The sequence below is a fragment of the Canis lupus genome, chromosome 12 (genome assembly GCF_011100685.1).
Source record: "Canis lupus familiaris isolate Mischka breed German Shepherd chromosome 12, alternate assembly UU_Cfam_GSD_1.0, whole genome shotgun sequence".
In the NCBI taxonomy this organism is placed as follows: Eukaryota; Metazoa; Chordata; class Mammalia; order Carnivora; family Canidae; genus Canis; species Canis lupus.
In genome coordinates, this window is record NC_049233.1 from 63,202,565 (window position 1) to 63,209,066 (window position 6,502).

Here is a 6,502-nt window from a genome sequence, read left to right on the forward strand (position 1 = left end):
AGTCAGGGCAGCATAGCTTGTTTTTCCGGCACCTTTGGGGGGTAGGGCCAGAGCATGTCACCCGGGCTCCCCTCACCCCATACGCTGTGCAAAGACTTTGGTTCAGGGCAGACAGCATGAGGAACCTTGTAGAACCCATTTTCTGGTGGGGGTGGCAGTAGAGGCATTTGATTTGGGCACAGCGGTGGCACTGTTTCTGGTGTCACTTACGCAGTTAATTGAAGAGGAAGTTTGGTTACTCGTGGCCAATTAAAAGACTTTCCTTCCCGACTTTTGACTTGGTTTGGGTTTCCTATGCTTTGGGCTTTGCAGTCAGAACACAAACAGAAACTGTATGTTTGTTATTCCCCTCAGGCCCTTCCTAGAGGTAAGGGTTCTAACTTGGGGTAGGGGTTTTGGTGAACTTTTTAATCAGCTGTGCCTTGGTTATGGTTTTTGTGGGATAAAAGCTCTATTTGTATCTCAGTCATCACGGACAGAGAATCAATTTAGGACTTTAAGTGAAGTTTATTATCTTCAGAGATTAAGGCAGTAGTTTCTGAATAATTTTTTTTTTATTTTTAAAGATCTTGCTTAATTAAAGGGCTTCGCTGGATTGTGTTCTGCATTGTCAGAAAGCCCCACCGCTGGCTGCTATTTCCTGTGTCAAGCTTCCTCTCATCCCTCAGGTTTGCACTTCAAAAGGGCTGGGCTCCCAATCCTCTCTCACTAACTAGCACAAGTGGGACAGAATGTCACAGACAACTCAGAACATACACCCTGGGTGGGAAGACCTAAGAACTCTCATTATGTTCCGTCTTGTTCAATTTATTTATGTTTCATCATAATCTATGACTGCTATTCCCTTTGAATCTTTCACAGATTCCAGTCATAGGCCAGGCTCATAACTTGACCCAAATGATCGAGCAGAGAAGCATAACAGGCATTCAATACACACCGGTTAAATTGAATTAGATGGCATTGAACTATGCCCCCACCGAGACATCGACCTCTAGGGATTATTTGATTGCAAAAGCCGGAAACCTACTCTTTTTTTTTTTTTTTTTTTTGGTCAAAGCCAAAAAGGGAAATTTACTGCAAGGATGCATTGATTTCTTTATGAGGCAATGAATGACAAGTGGAAACTTAGCAGGAATGAGGGGGATGCTCTTAAGGGTGGTAAGTTCTCTCATTTCTGAAAATGTGCTCTATTCTTCTCTCCCTCTCTCCCATTCTCTTTCTCTTTCCAGACACTTTTTTGACTTCTCAGCATAATGACAAGAAACAGCATTCCCAACCCCATGTGAATTCCTCTTTCAAGTGCTCAGTATATGTCAACGATAGCCATTCTGTTTCCATCACATGCAACACCTGGGCACTGGCTTTCTTTCCAGCATTGGACAGACATCATTGTCAAGCAGAATTCCTTCTCACTGACCTTGGATGTTGTCTCACATTCTTTTTAATACAGAACTCCAAAAAATAAAGAAAATAAAAAAATAATAATACAGAACTCCAGACAGCCATCATAACAACTGGTAGTGGTTGTTTGAGAATGACCATCTCAGTTCGAATTCCTCTTTCACTGAACAGTCCTTCAAATGTTTTAAGGTAGCTATAGGGTCTTCCGTGATTAAGTTGCTCTAAGACTCAGTATCTTTAATTTTTTGAGTTATGTGACGTGGTTTTGAGCTTGCCTTATTCTCTTGGTAACAGTAGAGTTGCACTGAAAGCTCATTTAATTTTGAGAAATTCAATGTTGTTGTACCTAAAAACAACAACAAAAGTATTGGGGGGGAAATTCCCTTATCCATCCCTCCCTATTTAACACTTGCCATTCCCAAAGGACTCAAAGTGAACCAGGAAAAGGGAACTCATAGACAACATACACAGGGCAATAAAAGGAGTTAATTTTTGGCTGTTGTCCTTTACATGACCTAGATGCTGGCGATATAAAATCAATTTAAGGAATTTCTTTTTTTTTTTTTTTTTTCATTTTTAAGGAATTTCTAAAGATAAAGTTGACCATATGTGATTTGTAGTGACTTTATTTTTTTTAAGATTTTATTTATTCATTTAATCTTTTGTAGTGTAGTCATTCATGTAGTCATTTGTAGTGACTTTATTATTTTTTTAAGATTTTATTTATTCATTTAATCATTTGTAGTGTAGTCATTCATGTAGTCATATGTAGTGACTTTATTATTTTTTTAAAGATTTTATTTATTCATTTAACAGAGAGAGAGAGAGAGAGAAAGCAAGGGGGAAGCGGCAGGCAGAGGAAAAGGGAGAGGGAAAAGCAGACTCCACGCTGAGCAGGGAGCCCAATGTGAGACTTGATCCCAGAACCCTGGGATCATGACCTGAGCCGAAGACAGATGCTTAACTGACTGAGCCACCCAGGGGCCCCCGTAGTGACTTCAGACAAAGTGTGAAGTCACTACGGAGAGGATTGGGACCCCACTCTCTTCCACTCTAAAGTGATCCTATTGGCCTTTCTTTCACCTATAGAATAGTCTTTAGAATTCAAAGCAGGACTCCCAATGTGGTTTTGGCAGAGAGGGCAATGTGATTCCCATCTTATCAGTTCCTAGCTGCCTTAATTCTACATATGCAGCACTTGGCAGTACAGGGCTCCTTGAAAACCAAAAGTCCTGCCACTCTTCACACTTAATGTGCCTAAATAATGTGCCTACGCATAGCATGAATTCAAATCTAATGCATGTAGCCAGCCTCTGTTCTCATTAACCTTGCATTATATTACCCCACTTAGTAAAAATCATACTCCAAGGGTATGATTTTCCTATAATTTACAAAATAACTCAAGGAAAAGCACAGCAAAGGGAGCACAGTAGTTGGAAGACATACAGCAAATGTTATCCTCTTCCAACCGCAGCAGCTGCTTCAGTGTGTATAGATGCAGGTCTTTACTTGAATCACTATTATTTTTTTTCTTATTGTTTCTGGTCCATAGTTCAAGCTCGTCATGGTCTTTCTGGTCCAGGTACCATCATCTAATGATGGATATCTAATGATGGATACTTGCTATCCCTCCCTGGTTTGCATGCTTCCAACTTGCCAATTGACTTTTTGACACCATTTTTTTCTTACCTTTTCACATGTTCAAACTGGATGGAAGATGGGAAGGTAATATACCCCTGGAGCAAAAACACAATGCTGGTAGACATAAACTTTGCTCACACTGTTTTGCAGAGTGCCACATGGTTAAAGATGTTACAACATGTTATTTAATGATTTTTTTAAAAAATCACCTGTGCTGAAACAACTTTCTAGGCTCAGGAAGGAGTCATTCCTGCCCAGTGTGCCATGTCAAAGGACTGAAACTTAGATAACTTTCCTGCCCCTGTAAATGCTCAGCTTGACCAGAAACAAGATATATCCAGTCAGCCAATCCTCATGCACCAAGCCAATTCTGGACCTTCTCACCCTAAACAAGGTTGACTGTGTGGCACCAGACAATTAGATCTTTCTTTCTTTCTTTTTTTTTTAGATCTTTCTTATTTTTCTTTTCCTTGCTCTTGATTCTTTATCCTATAAACGTTTCTTGTCTTCTGTCCCTTTTTGCAGTCCTTGGAGACCTGCATTATGAAGTATAAATAAAGTTCACCTGTATCACCTAAATTGTCTTCTTTAGTCATTTTTTAAACACAGGTAGCAAGTTGAAACAATAGAACACAACCCCTATTGCTGGTCTTGTGTTAGTGAAGACTCTCAAGTAGCAGAAGAGAAATAAAGGAATAAGAGTTGCCATTTTGTTGAGGTTCATCCACTTTCTCTCAAGTTTGAGGTACACTGAGCTTAAGAATCTACCTCACCACACCGGCACCTTTGGCTCTGCTTCCTGCTGCTTTGGTTATTATGGCCACACCTGTACAATAAAGCAGGAAAGTACAAAAGAAAAATCACATAAATTCCATCAGAAGAGTCTCCAAATGAATAAGGATGATACTACACAGAAACTGGAGCCCCTCGAGAAATTTCAGGAAGGCTTTTGATACCATGTGATACCAAAGAACAATGTCCCAGTACAGGGTAGAAAAGAAGAGAGAAAAAAAAAATGATTCTTCAAAAAGGGGAGAGTGCTGTAAGGAGAACTACCAGATGAGCTCTGGCTTAAAGTGACTCAATTTATATAGAGATAATCCAAAAATAGAAAAATAGGATTGGAGGATTAAGCCCCAATATGCCCTTCTCTCCTTGCAATTTCCAAAGGTGAAGATTAGTATTTGACAAAACCACAGAGGTTAATCAAGAAACACATATACAAACACACACACACACATACATACACACACACAAACACACACACACGTACACACACACAAACACACACACATACACACACAAACACACACACACATATTTACACAAAATACTGCCTACAATTTTTTGCCCTAATCTCTAAAAGTATAATAAAGAGGAGCAGTGTGGACAGAAGACACTCTAGGATAGGGTATATTCTGGGACCAGAATATCCCAGGTTTGAGTCCTTACTTGACCACTTGCTGTTTACCTTGACTAAAATTTTCTGAGTCTCAGTTTTCTCATGTTCAAAACTAACCCAGCAACAGAGAAGTGACAACATACTGTGTTCCACAAAGTCTAGGCATGTTATTCATTATTAGGAAACATCTGACCATTGACATTACAGCCAAATGCTTCCCCAATCCTACCAAGATTCATAAACATCATCTCCTTTCAGTTATTTAGTAGACAAAAAAAATAAGCATAAAGAAAAATTCCATTTTTAGAGCTAAGAATGCCTGACTATGCTGTTTGTGTTTATTTCACTGATTTGTCAATACTTAGGAAAATAGGAATAATGGAAACAAACATGAACAAAAATAACTCAACTTAGGGGTGCCTGGGGGGCTCAGTTGGTTAAGCATCTGACACGTGATTTCAGCTCAGGTCATGGTCTCAGGGTCATGAGATCTAGCCCCTTGTCAGGCTACTGTTCAATGGGGAGTCTGCTTTAGATTCTCTCTCCCTCTCGCTCTGCCCTCCCCCCATGCTCTCTCTCTCTCTCTTTCTCTCTCAAATAAATAAATAAATAAATAAATCTTTTAAAAATCCTCAACTTATCAAAAGTAAGGTGGCCCAATAACCAATTCCAATATGTGTATTTTTACACATCAAAAAAAAAGTAATTCGTTGTGTAATGCTAAGGTGGGCCCATCCCCTGGGTCTCTCTGTCCTAGGTGAGTTATATCAACTATCAATTCAAATTCAGAGTTGGAAATAGGAATACCTCCAGGTATTTAAAAAAATACAAGAATTTTAATACGGGGAAAAGGACACTTGTAAAATTACGGGAAGGGCTGGAGACCACCATTGAAATTACTGAGCTCAAGAATGAAGTGCAGTGACCCCCCAACACCCACTGTCCTCTCGACATCTTTGCTTGTCAGAAGGAAAAAGAAATCAAAACTTCAGATCATTTCTGCTAACATCAATAGAAAAAAAAGCTGGTAGGAAATTTCAGTGTGTTACTAAGAGCAAGAATTCAAGGGGGCATCTCATGATGGCTGGGTTTTAACCCCTGAGCTGATGGCAGTACTTCATGTTCTAGATAGGAGACACAAACATTGAGTTACTTTTTTCATTTATCAAGCTTTTTAATGAGAGACACTAAGGTTTGATGTAACTCTGTCTATTCGGCATATAATTTTTAAGAATGATGAAAACATTTTTAAAACCTGAGATAAAACAAAAATAGGCTTTGCCACTAGGGAGAGAAACAAAAAGCAGAATTATTTAACCACCATCTCTCCCTTTTATTATCGAAATTTCCAGACGGCAATTTTGGTGGCCTTTAAGGTGAAGTTGAGGGAACTTCAAGATAATTAGCCTGACTAGACACTGGAAAGTACCCTTAGCACTGATCTACACGGAGCTTGAAGAGTGCCTGGTGCACGCAGCCTCATTTAAGTTGAAATTGAAAGTTGCCTTTGAAATAACAAATTGTATAAAATTTAATAGATGGAATCTTAAACAATAAAAATTTCTTTACATTTTTTTAGATAAATGTAGTCTCTGATTTTAATATCAAGACATTTCTACTAAACACTGTTTCCTTGTTAGTACCTTCTTCTCCAAAGCTTGACCCTCTTACACCTGGTTTTCCTCCTGCAATCGGAGGCAAATAGTTACTTTTCTTTTCTTTTTTTTTTTTTTTTTAGTTGACAAACATTATTTGAACTGTCCTCATGAGATTCAGGTAAGGGCAGGAGGCAGCTTGGGCAGGGAAGGGAGGGAATCCACGTGCATGTATAAATTTGCATCTCTTCCTGTTCTTGCTTCATGCACTTTTCAGCAAGTAATGTGGCAATTAGGGCCAAGGCCCGGGGGGTCAGCCACATGCTCTCTCCATCTGGTGCATGGGTATCCGTTGTTCTCAGAGTGGTTTGTTTCTGACGGTTACAGCTGCTAGATCAACACTTATTTTTTTCAAAATGACTCAGATCTTTATGTTCTGTTGCTTTAGGGTAATACCTATGAC